General features: G+C 43.3%; 1 protein-coding gene across 1 annotated transcript in view; it reads right to left on the reverse strand.

Annotated features, from left to right (window-relative positions):
- KCNH5 (potassium voltage-gated channel subfamily H member 5) overlaps positions 1–19,796 on the reverse strand; it is a 308,557-nt gene that overhangs the window by 189,201 nt on the left and 99,560 nt on the right. The window lies entirely within an intron of this gene.

Here is a 19,796-nt window from a genome sequence, read left to right on the forward strand (position 1 = left end):
CCCTCCATTGCCCAGTACCTGTATATAATATGTAAACTGCTTTGATTGTAAGCACAGAAAAGAAGCATATCAAATCCCTTCCCTTCAAGGAATGATATCTCCTTCCCACCACCTGCTTAATCTCTCCTTTCTCTTCCTTATCTCCCTCTCATCTTCTCCCGTTATCTCTGTCTCATTCCTGGGGTTAATTATCTCTCTTTCTCCCTCTTCCTTTCTGCCCTCCCTTCCCTTCACCCCCATGAGTAGCGACACAAACTTGGTAGTGAGAACCACCAAGCTCTTCTAGTATATTGCTGGAGCTCACCGTTTTGGCCATATCTTCAACTGGTGGCCCCTTCAGTTTTGCCCATAGATCTGAAGCTCACTCCTCACCCCACCTGGGGTTTAGCATCTGCCCCCCCCCCCCAAAAAAAAAAAAAATCTCTCCCCAGCTGGTCTACCTTAAAGGTGGTCTTCTGTTGGTCCCTGGCAGAGGCAGTGTTGTACATATGCTGCCTGTGGTCTGCTGCAAAGCTTTCCCTCTGACCTGTTCTGCCTACTCTGATATCACTTCCTGTTTCTGCTTGGGTGGGATGGGTCAGAGGGAAAGCTTTGGATCAGAGCACAGGCAGCATAGGTGCAATGCTATCACTGCCGGGAACCAACAGAAGACCACCTTTAAGGTAGACCAGCTTGGGGGGGGGGGGGTGATGTTGAATCATGGATTGGGGGAAAGATGCTGGATCACACTGAGGAAAGGGTTGGGAGTAAAAGAGAGCTGAAAAGATGTTTGAAGGAGACAGGAAACACTGTAATGTAATTAAAAAAATTTTATCTCAATTTTTTAAAATCACAATGAATAATTAATGTATTAATCACAGCTTTAACTGCAATTAAACTTGCAGCCCTACTTACCCTTGTGAAAAGATATCTAAAAAAATCCTGATCAAATATACAGATCTTTTGACTTCTGATCTCTATATACTTCTACTAATTCAAATATATCAAATGTACCATTAATAGAGAAGGGGGTTAATAGAGCCGGCTGATTGGGTCTTTAGCCTCCATGCTACCTGTGCTGTTGCTGCTGCAACTGGGTGGAGCTGAGCTCCCATCATCCTCCAGGGGCCTTAGGAGAGCTGTGCTGTTGTGGCTTTGCACCTGAAGAGGCATCCCAAAGAGATATACTTGGTCTCTCTGGAACCCCTTTAGGACACTAAGGAACATCAAGGAGTGCCAGAGGATGATGAGGGAGTGGTGGCCAGATTGTATGGGCGGAAATAGGAAGTCAGGAAAGTAGGAATCATTTTGGATTGTTTGTTGGAATTCAACATGGGCAAGATGCAAGAGGAAAATGAAGGCCCATGTTTCAGCTGTCCCTTCACCAATGATTACCAGTCCCACGGACAGGCATGTGGGTTGTTTTCAGTTTGTTTTGCTTTTTAAGTAGGCCAAAAGTGAGTGTAGAAGGTCCCCATGAAGAGGGTGCGTTCTTAAGCTCAGCTTAACAGACCCCTAATGTTTCCACTCCATTTTCTCCCGGTCTCTTCCTGCTTCAACCAAGGTCTTCTAGTCTAGTTCTGCCAGACAGCTATGCCCCTAAGGGTGGGATTACTTCTGCAAAGAAAGCAGCATTTCATACCATTTAATGATTCCAATCATTTCTGTTATATTTTCACACAACAGTTCAAAACGCAATTAAAAACAGTGTTCTCACATACATTCCTGTTCCAAAATAGAAACCATGGAATTTGTGATACATGGAATATAGGCAAGCTGTTTGTTGTTGATGTATTCTAACTTTAAGAGGCATACGGCCCTTTTACAGAGCAACAGTAAAGCCCAACAAAGGCTTACTACTTGCTCTTCCGGGACTACTGCTGGCCCAACACGGTAGTCCTGCCCCGAGCACACAACATTTCCAGGGAAAAAAGAAAACCCTTGAAAATGGATTGTGCAGCGATAACCTGATGGTAATTGAGCATAGCCGTGCACTGCCCAGTTACCACTGGGTTAGCGCAGGAGCCCTTACCACCACCTCAATGGTAAAGGCTCCCCACAGCATGGCCATACGGTAAGAGTTACCTCACCGTGTGGTCATTTTTTTCCGGATTTTACCGGCTGTGGAAAAAAACAGCCCTGGCGCGTGGGAAAAACGGCCCTCATCGCTAGCGTAGGGCCCTTTTTCCCATAGCTTGGTGAAAGGACCCCAGAGTTATTAACATGGGCTACCATTCAGACTTTTTATTTTACCACAGGTCCCATTTTATACAATTAGACCTAGTTACTACTAACTGGGGTTAACAGTAAAATAACACGTCTTAACAGTAGCCCACTTTGTCCCCTCAAATTATGTATGCTTTTATTATAAAAACTCTATATTGAACCAGGGATTTTCAAACTAATACAGTATAGTTCAACATCAAAAACAGTTTGAAAAATATGTTATGTAGATGTCTCTCTTTGTTATTAGAGAATTCAATCAATGAATTCCTTACTTCTAGATTAATCAACAAGGAACCTCAAAGGTTGAATCGTGAGTAGGTTTCTGGGTGTTTTCCCGGTATTTTTTGGTTATGTGATTTTTGTCTCACTTTGTCTATTAGTATAATTTGTGAAGGAGATAGTGAGTTTTTCAGATCACTCACTTTTCTCACGTACACGTGATTTTTTTGCGTTTGGTCTTTTTTTTCTCCTATGCTCCCTTCACTGGGACCCATGATAGCACTCTACTCCTGACTTTAATAGGGGTTTGATAAATACTTTTGGTATTTTCCCTGTTAGGAGCTTTGAGGTTCCTTGTTGATTAATCTAGAAGTAAGGAATTCGTTGATTGAATTCTCTAATAACAAACAGAGACATCTACATAACCTATTTTTCAAACTGTTTTTGATGTTGAACTATGCTTTTATGATAACCAATCTAGTTAATTGACAGGCTAGAAATGAGAAAGAACCCAGCCACCTCCTAAGGGAGGCTGGGCACAACCGGGCCGATGGCCTGTGACGTTATGGAGGGGCGGGGGGGGGAAGGGGAGAGGAGAGGAGGGCACAGGGAAGGGGGAGGGGAACCAGGCGGACAAAGGGTTAAGGCAGGGGGGAGGGGCGGGAGGAAGGAGAATAAAAGGAGAGGAGGAAAGGGAAACCGCCCTCGGAAACCTAGATGGCCAGGTGTAAGCAACGCTGGGCGGGGCATCCTTAAGCGGGATGCACCAGGATTCTACGGGTGCGGGTAATTGGCACAGGGAACCCACAGGCTGCTTGTGCGGCAACCTGGGGGGCATACTAAGCATTTGTGAGGTCCAAAACTGTGTACCCCAAGTTATTAACAAGTTATTAACAAATGATATGTAGTTATGTGTGTGTAACGATAATTATGTTTTGACGTATGATGTGTTTTGAATTGTAAGCTAAACGTTCCTGGCTGCAGCCAAAAATAAAAATCCAACTTTCTCTAAGGTGGTTGCAGTGTGGCGTTTTCTGGGAAAGGGAGCAAGTGCCAAGTGCACGAGTTGAGAACCCAGCCACCTCCTAAGGGAGGCTGGGCACAACCGGGCCAATGGCCTGCGACGTTAGGGAGGGGCGGGGGGGAAGGGGAGAGGAGAGGAGGGCACAGGGAAGGGGGAGGGGAACCAGGCGGACAAAGGGTTAAGGCAGGGGGGAGGGGCGGGAGGAAGGAGAATAAAAGGAGAGGAGGAAAGGGAAACCGCCCTCGGAAACCCAGACGGCCAGGTGTAAGCAACGCTGTCCCATCCCGCCCACCCAATCATAGGGGCCAACTTGTCGCAGCAGGCGTTAAGAGGGGAGGTAGACGCAATAACGATGGGGGGGTACACAGCAACTTGGCAGTAACAGTACTAAATGAGATGCTGAGAACGGGGGCAGAAAGATCTCCTCCAAAGTGATAAGCATAAGCAACAGTAAGGCTGCAGACTGGAAGCAGGAAAATGTGAACAGCGTGTCTCCTGGCTTAGGCGGCCAGGGGGCCAGAATGCAGTTTTTGATGTTAGGGCGGGGCATCCTTAAGCGGGATGCGCCAGGATTCTACGGGTGCGGGTAATTGGCACAGGAAACCCACAGGCTGCTTGTACGGCAACCTGGGGGGCATACTAAGCATTTGTGAGGTCCAAAACTGTGTACCCCAAGTTATTAACAAGTTATTAACAAATGATGATATGTAGTTATGTGTGTGTAACGATAATTATGTTTTGACGTATGATGTGTTTTGAATTGTAAGCTAAACGTTCCTGGCTGCGGCCAAAAATAAAAATCCAACTTTCTCTAAGGTGCTTGCAGTGTGGCGTTTTCTGGGAAAGAGAGCAAGTGCCAAGTGCACGAGTTGTGAGAAAAATAAATAAAATACAATTTGAACTCAGTTCCAACAACTTAAAGCATGGATGAGGCTAATTTTCTAGTATCAGTACTCATGTTACTCAAATACAGTACATGATTCAAAGTATAAATGATGAATGAGACCTTCCCGATTTCTCTAACATCTTCTAGAGCTGAGATTTACAAATTAAACAAATGCTCAGATATACTTGCTGGAGATCAGCACTAATGAAAACTGGCTACGATCAATGTGTATGTTCTAGATCAATGGTTCTGAATCCTGTCCTGGGGGGCCACCAGCCAGTCAGGAGGATATCCCTAATGAATATGCATGAAAGAGATCTGCATGCAAACCTGTCTCGTGCATATTCCTTAAATAAATCAATATTTTGTTGATTCTACCTACTATTCCTTATTACACATATCTAAATTTAAATCTTATGGTGCTCAGTATATCCCCTTATTACCAAGCTGGGTAATTATGGTCTAGGATGAAAATCACTTCACCAATACCACAAAAAAGATTTCTTGCACACTATAAACAAAAAAAATATATTACTTTTCTTGAATGAATACGCTACTGGAATTCTCCATCATAGTAATCTTCTCCTCCTAGCTGTAATTCACCAAACTCTTCACCCTTGTAAAAAACTGAGTCTTTTGCTAACGAATTGAAGCTATAAAATTGGAGCTGTAAAAGTTCTTCAACACCATCTATTAAAGCCGAGTAATACAATAATCCTCACTCCACAGAGCGCCACAATACTCTTCAAAAATCCAAAATGCAGTTCATCACCAGAGGACTCTGGAAAAATTCCAACAGTCAGTTCATACTACTGTTTGCATCTTCTTGTTCCCAAACAGTTCAAATTCAATACTTGCAAAGTATCCAAAAATTAAAACCCTTCCATTTCATTCCGATGCATGCTGCTGATCACATCAATCAATGTCCCGTTAATTTGGTCTCAACATGGGCCATGTTTCACCAACTGCTTCATCAGGAGACCAAATGACTGCATATTCCTTATGGATATCCAGAAAACCCCGACTGGCTGGTGGTCTCCCAGGAGAGGTTTCAGAACCACTGTACTGGACCTTTCTCCAGTCTTCTCTGGTTGACCATTCCCTTGCCTGAGAACCGCAGCCATTAGAGCTTTCTTACACACAAAGCACACACAGCAAAGTAAAACCTGGACTACTCAAAAAATATGCATCTTTGCTGGAGAAAATTATCTGTCTGATATTCAACAATACTTAACCAGGTAACAGGTGCTGCTACCTAGATAAGAAGTGCTGAGCAGGGCCATCCTTGGATTTTCAATGGCATTATTTATTTATTTATTTATGCATGCATGCATGCATGCATGCAACTGGAAAATCCTGTTGAAAATTATTGCAGATTGCTCCAGTGTTCTCCAGATAGTGCAAGAGCAGCCTATAGTCAGAGTGAGGATGGCCTGTTGGTTATCTGGTTAGCAGCAATATTCAGTCTGCTAACTAGATAACTATTTGGATAATGTTGTATGGTTAGCTATCCAGATAGTGCCTGCCACCACTGCAAGATCCAGACATTCTGCTCCAGTCACTATCCAGATACTGGCACTAATTAGATGGATTTAATTCATCCACAGCAGCTGGCATTAAGAAAAAAAAAAACAACAAACACTGAGCACTCTGACTGAATACAACAAAAAAGATGTTCCACTCCATGTGGAAACTCAAAAGAGTAAAACCTTTCTTCCCGAGATTCATCTTCCGTACCCTGATACAATCAATGGTACTAAGTCATCTGGATTATTGCAATGCACTCTACGCTGGCTGCAAAGAACAGACCATCAAAAAACTTCAAACAGCCCAGAATACCGCCGCCACCCTCATATTTGGAAAGCCAAAGTATGAAAGTGCAAAACCCTTAAGAAAGAAACTTCACTGGCTCCCACTTAAGGAATGGACTATGTTCAAGATCTGCCCGATTGTACACAAAATCATCCACGGAGACGCCCCGACAAACATGCTAAACCTTGTGGACCTGCCTCCTAGAAAAACCAAAAAATCATCCCGAAAATTTCTTAATCTACACTTCCCCAGTTGCAAAGGACTAAAATACAAGCTTACACATGCAACTTCCTTCTCTTACATGAGTACACAGGTGTGGAACGCACTACCAGCTGACCTGAAAACAATCGTCGAAATATACAACTTTCGTAAATCTCTGAAGACGTATCTCTTCAGCAAAGCCTACAAAGAGGACCCATAGCTTAAATATCCCACCTCATCAATCCACCCCAGTCTGAAAGCCATCTTTCAATATCTATTTTCTTAAACCTTCTCTCCTATCCTTAATCTCTTTGTATCATAATGTCAATACCACAACAAACCTCTGTATCAGCTCTTTGTATCATACTAATCTCTTTTGTATCACCAATTGTATCTGACAACCTGGAAAGGTAACGCCAGAACCAATCCCTGTAAGCCACATTGAGCCTGCAAATAGGTGGGAAAATGTGGGGTAAAAATGAAACAAATAAATAAATAAAATATCACAAACATCCAGAGGTGCACAGTTCAAATCCCACTGCTGCTCCTTGTGATCTTGTGCAAGTTACTTAACCTTCCATTGCCTCATGTACAAGCTTAGATTGTGAGCCCTCCAAAGACAGGGAAATATCCAGTGTACTCAAAATATCCAGTGTACCTGAATGTAACTCACCTTGAGCTACTACTGAAAAATGTGTGCGCAAAATCCACCACAAAGAGTAACTGTGTGTCTCTGTGTCCCTCTGAGTGAAAATGTACCAAAACTGGGGTATGTGATTTATTTATACCAAAGAATAGATGGATACTAACTGCATAATCCCGGCAAATTTCAGCCTCAAGTATGTACTAAAAATTACCTTTAAAAATGAGAAACATTCATCAATAAAAAGTAATTAACCCCAGAAATCATATACCCCACTTTAGGTGCCTGTAGTTTTTAGGATATAGGAAATGAAAAACATCAAAGTTATGAAAAACAAATGGCGTAATCCCATTCTACTGATCCTACTGAACACAAGATGTTCAGAAATGAAAGTTGCCTTTCTACTTGTATAGCCTTCCTTTCTGTCGTTTTTAATCCCACTTTTGGTACCTTTTTGCTCAGCAGATCACTTATAGTAACTTGCACAGGTTATATTCTCCCTTCTGAACTTTCTCACTCCTGCAAGGATGCAAGAATGTGCGACTTCATTACTTTTGCTTTATTTATATGCACATAAAAATGCATTTATGCGCAAATCAAAATGAAAGAAATGAAAACTAAGGTGTAGAGATTCAGTCGCAAGCAGTGAGCTTTTATTTTTTTGTTTAGCCTCTGCCAGTGTTATCCCCAAATATTCCATGCCAGGTACCAGCACTGAATATCTGGGTTTGTGCAGCTGGTTATCTCTCATGTGGTTAAGTGCAATATTCAGCACTTAACCACCTAAGTGACCTCGCATAAAGACAGGACTGACTTTTACGCAGTCCGATTTGGCCACTTAACTTAGGGAGTCTTTTACAAAGGTGCATTAGCGTTGTTAGTGTGCGCTAATAATTAGCGCATGCTAAACGCTAGAGACACCCATAGGAATATATGGGTGTCTCTAGCGTTAGCGCATGCTTACTTCTAGTGCACACTAAAAACGCCAGCGTGTCTTTGCAAAAGGACCCCCTTAGGTAGTTAAGTGCTGAATATCGGCATTTAAATGCATAAGTCACTGGGACCACCCACAAAATAGCTGGCTTTCAATTTAGCGCTGCGGTGATATTCAGCAGGCACTAACCAGTTAAGTCCCACTGAACAACCACAAATAGCCCTATATAGGCAATTTAAGTGGCCAGAAGCCTCTCCTGGCTGCTTAAATCGATTTGAATATTGACCCCAAAATTAACAAATATTTTTAAAACAGCAAATCAAAATGAAAATAACTGGGGGGGGGGGGGGCTGCACATCCCTACTATTAATTAATGAATGGAAACATTTTAGAGAAAAGAAATCTAAGCTTCAAATTGCCCAAAATTTCTCTTTAATATTATAAAGCACAAGAATGGCTCATCAGCAGAAACAGAGCACTTCCCAAGTCAGGTGTCACTAACTGGGGAGAGTACTAAACTTGTACAACATATGCCCATTCAATCCGATTATAACTCTGCACTCATTAACTTCTTTCATTCTGGAAACATCATCTAAACAAGGCATTAATGTGCCCCAGGCAATCACGAGCACAGCAACACTTTCTCCATCTGCTTTTGCAAACTGCAAGTATTTCAGCTTATACAGTACACCTCCAATAGGTCCTGCAAAGAAAAGTAGCAAGCAACATGTAAGCATTCATTACGAGTTTCCTACTCCAATAACTGATGATTTGTTTAAAGACTTCAATTCAAAGTTCATTTTCCTAGAGCAGAAAAAACTAACAGGGGTAGTTAGTGTTAGCGGTGTAGCTATGAATGTGGGCTATTTTACAGTTAACCCCAGTTAATAGAACACATGTTATAACTATGCCCCTTAGTCCGGTGTAACAAAATTGACAGAGGTAGGTAGCACCTTAAAGACTAACCATTTTAACTGAGGCTTGACTTTCCGAGGACCAGAGTCTTCATGTATTTGACGAAATGGACACTGGTCCTCTAAAGTTCATGCCTCAATAAACCAGTCAGTTATAAGGTGCCACCTCTCTCTGTCAATTTTCCTAGAGCAGAGGTTCCTGACCTTTCTGGTTACATGATTGATCCCATACTAAAGTCCAAAAAGTTAAAGGAACCCCCCAAGATCATCCCCACCACTCTTCCTGGACTCCTCCTCCTCAGCAGCACCAAGCCTATCCCTGCTAACTCTCTTTCTCTCTCCTCCCCTTCTTCTCTACCACTTTCTCCCTCCCCTAGACAGTTCCTACCAAGAATTTTCCAGGAACAGTCGGCAGTTTAATGTTCATCAAGCCACAGTCCATGGATTTAGGTACTGGTCTGCTCACAATCTCGGTCAGCAAAGTAAACACCATATCCCCAAAATGGTTGCACCTTGGGACAGGACATCAAAATGTGAGGACTTGAGAGTTACCCCAGCCTATAGGGACAATTCTATAACTGGTCAACTCGAGCTAGATAGCTAATGCCAACTGCTATAATGGCATCTATGTACACTACCTGTAAAGTGAAGCCGTAAACCGCTTAGGTCTAAGCGGTATATAAATACTCAAAAGAAATGAAATTATAAAATACTAGCATAAGTCAACACTGATGCACCTAAAGTTAGGCACAAATATTTATGCCAGGTTAATGGCAGGCATAAATGTATGCACCTAAGTGGTCCACGATCTGCGTATAACATATAATATTTTTTAAGTTACACATGTAACTTGTAGACCCACCCGTGCCCTATCTATGCTCCGCCCGTGTATACACCCCTTTGCAGTTACATGTTAATATATCTACGCTTTATTTCATATAGTGCACATGCACACGTGCCAATTAGCTCGGTACTTGTGTGCAAATGATGCACATAACTGACACGAGCAGTTATAGATCGCTCTTTTTGTCTTTTTGGTTGCTGGAAGCTTTCAGATCATTCTGGCAGTGACAATGGGCATAACACTCTCTGCGTTACTCGGTTTGAGTGCTTTTCTCAGAGGAACCAAGCAGCTTATTTCTTTTCTTGATGATATATAGCACAGTCAGGAAGCCATGAGAGAATTGTGTGTCATTGCTCACTTTCCACTTTCAGATGGATAGACTAGCTTGTTAGTTGCAAAACTAGTAAGAGTTTGAAATAAAGGGTGAAAACTGGAAAAACATGATCAGCCTTAGTGTGGAGGAGTAGCCCACTGGGTAGTGCAGCAGACTCTGATCCTGGGGAAATTGGGTTCAATTCCCAGTGCAGCTCCTTGTGACTCCGGGCAAGACACTTAACCCTCCATTGCCCTTGGTACAAAATAAATACCTGAATATAATATGCAAACCACTTGAAAGGTGGTATATCAAGTCCCATCCCCCCCAAATAATACCAATACTCAGGGCTCATACACAGGTACAGATTTGCTGGGCTGCCCGAATTCAGTCTCTCTGTTAGAAAAAAAAAATCTTGAGGCTGTGTGCTACAACTTTAGAATGAACAGCAGGAGCATACTCACAACTTGATTTTTGAGTGGGGCCAGGCTTGGACTGGGGGGAGGGGGGGACCAAGCATTTCCCCTCAGTTCTGCTCCCCCCTCCCCAACTGCCACCACTAAATCATACCTTTGCTGGTGGGGATGCTCAAACACAGCCAGCAACAGGGATTCTCTACCACAGCCCCCACCCCTGTTGCCTATGCAGCGAGAGAGCCAGCAAGCAGGGTGCTCCAGCCTCCGCACTTCTGTGCATGCTCAGTTCAATGCATGAACCGAGCATGCGCGGAAGTGCCGGCATCAGCAGCTGGAGCACCCTGCTGACTTCCTGTTACTCAGACATCGTGGGTGGGGGCTCGGGTGGTGAATCTCTGTGGTTGGCAGGGCTTGAGCATCTCCACCAGCCAAGCAGCTGGTGCTGCAATTTTGAAGGGTATTTGAGCCCAAACTGGGGAGGCCCAGGCCCCTATAGCCCCCCTGTGGCTACACCCCTACAGTACAGCAGAGACAGGGCAGGGGAAGGCAAGACAAAGGGCACATGCACATAGCGGTCCTTGTAGGTGTGAGAAGCACTCTGCTAATGAAGTCTGGCATGTCATGTGGGTGCAGAGAAGTGAGTGGCTGTGCTGCAGTATCACAGTAACAGCATTCTTACTAGGCAGGTCAGAGGGCACACACATACTGAAAAAAATGCTGGATTACTGTAACAACAGGATATGCACATAGAAGGATAACAGGCTGACTTGGTTTAGCTAAGTATTCACAAGATAGGCAGTGGTAGACAGCTTTACAGAATCAAATAGATGCAGATATATTTCTTTGGGACTTCTTTACCCCTTTCCTGGTGTCATTACATTTTAATGCCACTGTTTCTTTGTTTATTGATTTCACATGTTACTATCTTATTGTGTCAGAAGCTGTATGAGGAACTGGTGAATAGCAGCTCCTTTGTGACAGCAGAACTGTACAGATGAACATTTGGGCTGCATTCCAAATGTTCATCTAAATGTTCTTTTAAAGCAGAGGACCTAACTCTTTTCAAGTGATCATTCTGGCAGTGTAACAGAAAATAGGCCTTTTCCCCCCCAATTCCAAATCGTTATTGCAAAATTTGCAAAAGCAACAAAACAAAGCCAGGAAAAAAAAATAAAAAACACAAATCCATATTGGCAAATATTCAAATGCACTTATTTAATTAGCAGGTGCTGCTAGCCGGGTAAGTGCCGGCTAGGAGAATATTTAGCAGCACTAACCAGATAGTGTCACTGAATATTCTCTAACAAGCATTAGAAGCATGGGCCTTGAGCAGAACCAAAGGTTATCCAATTACCAAAAAAGCTGTCCTAGCTTTATGCATTAGCTATACAGTTAGCAGTCTTGAGGGGCCCTTTTACAAAGCAGCATGTGGCCATTACAAAGATTAGAGCTGAGCCCTTACCGCCACCTATTTTGTAGGCCGTAAGGGCTCATGTACTAATCAGTTAACGCCGAGCCCTGTAGCTGCACTGATTACTACAGACACGCACCCTCTGTGGGAAAAAGAAAAATAAATTTTTTACCACAACACACGCTAACCTGAAACTTACAGCAGCACGCCCGAGTGTGTCCCGTGGTAAGCCCTTTTAAGCTGCTAGTGCTTTAGTGCTTGGTAAAAGGACCCCTGAATATCGCTGCTAACCAGATCCCACCACCAATCAGTACTGATCAGAACCAGCGATCAATATCTGGTGTGTGCTTAACCTGCGGTGGTTGCTGTTTAACAGTAATTGGCGTGGGCTTAAAATTAGCCCTAAGGAGGGGGATTTTTGAAGTAAACTAAGTCAGAATTGGGATGTCCTGCTTATAATGTCCAACCCCCCCCCCCCCCCCAATCTATCTTACAGCCAATTTCAAACAGCAATTTTCTGTTCAAAAATGGCTGCCAGATGGACAGTTTTGTGCTCAGAATGTCCAAAATGAATAGCTAATTTTCCAAAATGAAATGTCCAAGTTATGAATGGCAAAAAACTAGGGATAGAAATGTTTGTCTGGCATCATTCTGAGAAAAATGGACACAGACATCCAGGCAGAGTAGAGGGGTAGCCTAGTGGTTACTGCAGTAGACTTTAAACCAAGGGACCCTGTTTCAAATTCCACTTTTAACCTTATTTTGTAATTGTGAGCCCTCCAGGAAGAAAATAATACCTACTCTACACCACTTCAATAGCCTTCAGGCTTGCAGCTGGTTTATACATCTAGGTATAGTAGGTAAGTACAATTTTAAAAAATTTTGAGTTAAAGTGGGACTTGAACCAGGCTCCTTTGGTTTAAAATCCACTGCAATAACCACTAGGCCACGCTTCACCCCTGCTTCCTGCTTTGGCCAGAATGGCTGTAATACCTGAGACAGTCAGAGCCTGATTTTCCTTTCCAGTTTGTTTTAGGGGAGAAGGCGGGGGAGAGTATCCACTGGGGAATTACAGAGTGGTCATGCCTTAATCCCTCCAGTGGGCAGCTGCTCAGAGTACCTCCCCCCCTCCCCTGGACATGATTGAAACAGATCTAGGATGTCCTAAATTAGACCCAAGACTTGGACATTTCTTCAGTTATAGCTGCTGGACGTCCTGTTTTTGGGCCCTCCCTAGTCCCACCCAAAGTACACCTCATACCTGCCCCCAACACGTCCTCTTGCTACTGCCATGCTGGACTTTTTTTCTGCTTTTCCAAAATTTCTATTTGGATGTTTTAGTCCAAATAGCAAGGGGGTATATGTTGAGGGCAGACAGGAGGTCGTTAAAGCCAAGTTAAAATAATCAGCACGTACGAAACACATATTTAAGACTTGAGATATAGTGCCCCAAACAGAACTCCAAAAAAGCCTGCACCTGCAGACAATAAAACATATGCAAGAATCCCTTCTGACAGACTTAGAACAATACTTGAAGACCTCTATCCTCCACATTCTTGCAAGGGTACAAGGAACAGCAATTGCATCAAACTTGCTGACCATGGACCTAAAATATTTCCAATCAATGCAGTCTGAATTAGCACTAGCAACTGATTTCCACATTCTCCCAACCCAATGCACACAGCATACTGACTCTCTCTCCGCCATAGGCCCATCTGATTCACCTACAATTCCAGGGGTAGTCTCAAGCCCTTTAATAACCATGATATCCAGTCTACTCTTTATAGACAGTGAAGCAGCTACAGCCACACACGCAGGACAGGCCTCTGCAAATGTAAGAGACCTTCAATCCACCATCCAATGTCTCAGCTCCCAAACTCCACATGCAAGGTCCACCCTGTCACTAGACAGGCTAGATGTCTGCCTAGGACAACAAAATTTGAGGCGAGGGCTACAGTATTCCCCCACTTCCCTTTTTGCTGCTGTTGTCGCTGCCCCCACCTCCTCACAGTCAGTCTGAAGATTAAAGAGCAATGAGCTTATTCAGGAGTCTTCTGTGAGGAACCATATCAAAGGCTTTGCTGAAATCCAAGTAGATTACATCTAGTGCACATCCTTTGTTCAGTTCTTTTGTCACCCAGTCAAATAACTCAATTAAATTTATTTGGCAGGATTTTCCTTTGGAAAAGCACCACTCCTTCAGATCCTGCAACCTGGATTCTAGAACGTTAACTATCTTTTCCTTCAGCAGCGACTCTATTTTTCTCAACACTAACGTGAGGCTTACCAGCCTGTAGTTTCCCACTTCTTACCCATCCTCACTTTTGTGAAAAGGGATCATATCCACTCATCTCCAATCTCGCAGAAACCTCTCCCATCTCTAAAGATCTATTAAATAAATCCTTAAGAGGTCCAGCCAGGATTTCTTTGAGCTCCATCAGTACCCTGGGATGTATCCCATTCGGCACCATAGTTTTGTCCACTTTCAGATTTTCAAATTGTTTATAAATGCTTTCTTCCGTAAACAGTGCAATATCCACTCCGTTCCCAGATACACCCTCGGTAGCCAACCATGGTCCTTCTCCAGGATTTTCCTTACACAAACAACGAAGAGATTTATTTAGCACATTAGCTTTATCGTCATCACTCTCCACATAGCTGTTCTCAGCATCTTTCAGTCTTACGTTTCCATTCCTAGCTTTTCTCCTTTCCCCAATATAACTGAAAAAGGTTTTGTCACCTCTCCATACATCTTTAGTCATTTTTTTCTTCCGCCTATGTTCTCTAGCCATATTTCCCTCTTTGCTTCTTTGAGTTTAATCTGATAATCTTTTCCGTGACCCTCCTGTTGCGTTCTTCTGTATTTCTTGAACGCAGTCTCTTTGCCCTTACTTTTTCAGCCACTTATTTGGAGAACCACATAGGCTTCCTGTTTCTCTCATTTTTGTTTACTTCCTTGTATAAAGATCTGCTGCTATATTTATAGCAGCTTTCAGCTTGGACCACTGCCCCTTCCACCTCTCCTATGTGTACCTATTACATCCGCTCCCATTTCACCAAGATCAGCATGTCTGAAATCCAGTTTTGTGCATCTCCACTCTGCTTTTGCTCTTATATCAAACTATATCGTGTGATGATCACGATTGCCTAGGTGGACACCCAACCGGATGTTGGAAACTCTTCCTCCATTTGTGAACACCATCAGCATTTCCTGGCTCTACATGTTAGAGTGATTCAGAATGGTGATACTATCTTTTTGATATTTCCTGTGAAGGTAACAATGTTCAGTATATTTTCTTTGACCCCAAATATTTGTCAGCTTTTCTCGATAAGTTTCCTGTTCAAATTGGTGTGGCTACCTAGGTGTTCGGGACATAACAACGTGATCTGAGTATTTGAATACTGCATGCATGATGACCAATTCCTGTTTTAGAAATTCTGTTTAAGTTCCCTCCTGAATTTCTTGTTGTCCCCTTAAAAGAGGGCTGAGAGAGTACTACAATTTAATATTTTCTGTAAGAAACATTTTCATGTCTATCATTTTCTCATTTCTCTACCAAGTGTGCACTTAACTTTTTGATAATTATTCAAAAATAAATTTAAAAATTGAAAAGCTATGGCAAAAAGAGTGACTCTCCAGCTGTGGTTAGACCAGGAAGGCCCTTCAATACCTCAATGGAGGTCATCTTTGATACATCTCTGCTCATTGGAACGCTCGGGGATCTCCGACCTAGCCTCCCCAAAATGTGGATGCCATTCTGGGAGTCATTAACCCCAACTGCACGCAGCAGAATATTGAACTCATGAAAAAGACCGGACCTATCTTGACATGAAACAGGGAGGGGAAGGGTATAGGTAGGGTGGGGGAGGGGGGATAGGGCGTGTAGGGGAGGAAGAGGGAGAAAACAAAAAGTTGACGCATAGACACTAGAATGTCAGGATTCTAAAATCTGTATTTTGAATATGTATTGGTATAAATATCCTGTTTGACTGCTGATTAATAAACATGATTTTTAAAAAAAAATTGAAAAGCTAAAAGTGAACCAAAATGCTGATTGATCCAAAACAATTTTCCACACATCCCTATGTGTTATATAAACATTTCTAACAGAAAATTAAACTCTTTATGAGAAAATAATACAGGAAAAGAGTAATCTATTGAAAACACCACAGGTAGGAACTGATGTTTTTAGAAGAAGATTATCACGGGTGTGCATTTTATGAGGCCTCTGAAAAGTTTCACTTGCTTGGCTCTTGCTCATACTACTCAGTGCTAACAGTGGGAAAATTGTAACTTTCACCCTCCTTGTCTCTACCTATATAAAGTAACCAACCTAAGCTCTAAGGAGGAGGGAAGCAAAGGCCAAACTTTCACTTTAAATAGCTGCTTATTAGCCAGATTCAGGAAGCAATGTCTTTCTCTCTGCATTCTGTTACCTGGCACTAGAAGCCAAAACACAAACCAGCTGAAAAAGTGCCATGCAAGCAGTGAGGCAAAATTGTCAACACAGGGGATAAGGACTAAATGGCTCATTTTCCCCCATCAGCATATAGTTGTGGCTATCTGCATAGGAAGCTGCATTAGAAAACAACAAATAATTTTTTCCAGCCACCTGCTAAAGGTCAGCACAGGGTAACAAATCAGCCTTTTAATCTAACTAGCATGCCTTACATAGGTTCTAAATTTATGTTCTTCCACTATATTCGTAGTAACGCATTAAGGGGCCATTTTACTAAGCCACGCTAAAAAGTCACGGGAACTGTTAGTGCATGGGTTTCCTGCGCGCTGTGACACTTTTAGTACAGCAGTAAAATAGCTGCAATTTCATTTGTGCCATTAATGGCTATGCGCGAATTTACCAATTACCACATGGCCATTATCGCATGAGCCCTTACCGCCTTCTATTTTGAAGGCACTAAGGGTTCCCATGTTAACCCTGCAAAAAAAAAAAAAAAAAAAAAATCGAGCACCAGGTGGCAATTTGCCTGTACTACCCAATTAGTGCAGGGCACGCTTACTCTCTATCGTCATACATGCCCCCCCCCCCCCTCCTTGCTATGGAACAGAACCTTTACTGACAGCTGGAATGAGCTGGAACTTTAAAAAGACCCCTGACGCAGGCATTCAGCAGAAACACAGGTCTCGTCAGGTCTTCCATTAAACTTTGCTTCCACCAGTTTATGCTCCACTGTTCTTATTATCCTTTGGTGGCAAGTTAACAACACAACATAAGAACATATGAGTTGCCCTACTGGGTCAAAGGGTCCATCTACCCCAGTATCCCATTTCCAGCAGTGGCCAGTCCAGGTCACAAGTACCTGGTAGCAGGGGCGTATCTGCGTGGGGCCACAGGGGCCTGGGCCCCCGCAGATTTCGCCCTGGCCCCCCTCCCCGCCGTCAACCCTCCCCCGCTGCTTACTTTTGCTGGCGGGGTCCGACCCGCAATCTTCATATTTCGGCTTCCTCCGTGGCCATGTGCTTCCAGGAAGTAACGCTGCAGCGCTGATTCGTTGAATCTAGTTCGGCGTCTGACGTCCCCACGTCAGACGCCGAACTAGATTCAACGAATCAGCGCTGCAGCGTTACTTCCTGGAAGCACATGGCCACGGAGGAAGCCGAAATATGAAGATTGCGGGTCGGACCCCGCCAGCAAAAGTAAGCAGCGGGGGAGGGTTGACGGCGGGGAGGGGGTGGAGAGAGGCGGCGGCGGCGGCGGCGGCGGCGGCGGGGGGGGGGGGGGGGGCAAAAATGTGCCCCCCCCTCTCTGGCTCTGGCCCCCCCTACCGCCGGATTCCAGATACGCCCCTGCCTGGTAGAGCCCCAATATTCTATGCTATTTAACCTCAGGGATAAGCAGTGGCTTTCCCCAGATTTACCTGAATAATAGCGGACTTCACCTCAGAATTTGTCCAAAACTTTTTTAAACCCAGCTACATTAACCGCTTTTGATTACCTATATGCAGAGTCAACATGGATTCAGGCAAGAGAAATATTGCCTCACCAATTTCCTTCATTTCATGAAAGACTCCTGAGAAAATTAAGGGGACCTTTTACTAAGCCACGCTAAAAAATGGCTGGCGTTAGTTCTAGTGAGTGGATTTCTGCCTGCTCCGGACACTTTTTAGTGTGGCTGTAAAATGGCCGAATTTCAATTTTTTCCATTAATGGCTATGCACTAATTTCCAAATTAGTACATGGCCATTTCTGCTTGAGCCCTGACCGCCTCCTATTTAGAAGGCGGTAAGGGCTCACATGCTACTCACACAGTAATCTAACAGCGTGCACCAATGTGCCCATGCTGCCCAATTACCACTGGAAATGTAGGCTCCCCACCCCCCATGCTAGAAAATAAAAATTATATTCTAGTGTGGGAAACAGCTTGCGACAAACCCAGAACTACCACAGGGTGCCTTGGCACACCCAGCAGTAGTGCTGTTTTGCCATGCACTACCCGTCTGGTAGCCCTACCAAGCCTTGGTAAAAGGGACCCTAAATAATCATGGGATAGGAGGCAATGTTCTATTGTGGACTGGGAACTGGTTAATAGAACATCTACATACGCTATATCAACTGGCTCACCTTTGTCCACATGATTATTCACACCTTCAAAAAAATGTAGCAAAATAATGAGGCAAGACTTCGCTTGGCTAACTCTATGTTAATTAACTCTGTCCTATTAAACCATGATTGGCTATAAGTTCAGTAATTTTGTGGCCCTTTTACTGAGATGCAGCAGGTTTTGCAATTACCATACATTTAACACAAAATTAGTGAGTGGTTAGTTGCAAAACCTTTGCGGTAAATGAGGTGGTGTGTTCAGAACCTGCCCTACATTTACTACAAACGGTAGATATCTACCACAGCGCACAGCACTGCATTACATGGAGCTACATATAGCAAGTGAGCAACCGTGCTACCTGCCCCTGCATGTAACATTCGTCCAATGTTAGAATTCTCCTCCAGGATCCTCCTTCTTGCGCTTATTTCAAAACTAGATTACTGTAATTCATTGTACCATGGTCTGCCTCTCTTCCAAATAAGACGATTGCATCTCATTCAAAATACGGTCAGTAAATCATCATTTCCTAACCATCCGCATCCTACAATAAATCTGCCTAACAACCTAAGAAATATGACGAACCCCTATACATCATCTTCCAAAGCAACCCCTAATACCTTTAAAAAAAAGGATAGTTGCTGTAATTGCTCCTTCCCCACTTTTAAATTGAAGGACATAAGGGCTCATTTTCAGAAGAGAAAAACATCTCAAAATGACACTAGGCACTAGGATTTATGCCACGTTTTCATTGGCGTAGTTTTAGGCGCTGGGATATCAACTATGTGTATTCTATAATTGGCGCCAATGATAGAATATGCTTAGTTGGCACTTATTTCAGCACCGATTTTTAAGGCACCATAATATAGAATCTCTTCCTTAGCAGCTAGCCCGGTTGCGTGACACAGCTGGTCAGCGCCTTCCTCAGCTGACTGGCTAAGTTTAGCGGCCAGATAGACCTATTTGTGCAGATCTATCTTTGGCCACTATAACTTAGTCAGTCAGCCGAGGAACAATCGGCTTAACCAGCTATGTTTTCAGTGGCCCCAAAAAACCCGGAAATTCAAATCTTGTTGCCAGATACAGTTAGCCGGGCTCCCTCCCATTGTCTAGGTATCAACCCCTCCCCCCCCCCCCCCCCCCCCCCCCACTGTCCTATTGGTTATCCTCCTACTAGCTCTTTGAGATGCCTATTACATCTATCTCTTTATTTAGTGCTATATACTCTAAATCTCCTATATTGCTTTTTTAGGCTTCTAGCATTTATAAACAGACATTTCAAAAGTGGGCTTTTTTTCAGTCAGGATAATCCCAAAACCAGCTTTCCCTCAAGAATCTTGTAAAACTGTCTAATTAGACAACATAATTTTAAAAATTAAAATTTGCTTATATATCTATGTATAAAAGTATTACATAT

Source organism: Microcaecilia unicolor, chromosome 9 (genome assembly GCF_901765095.1).
Source record: "Microcaecilia unicolor chromosome 9, aMicUni1.1, whole genome shotgun sequence".
In the NCBI taxonomy this organism is placed as follows: Eukaryota; Metazoa; Chordata; class Amphibia; order Gymnophiona; family Siphonopidae; genus Microcaecilia; species Microcaecilia unicolor.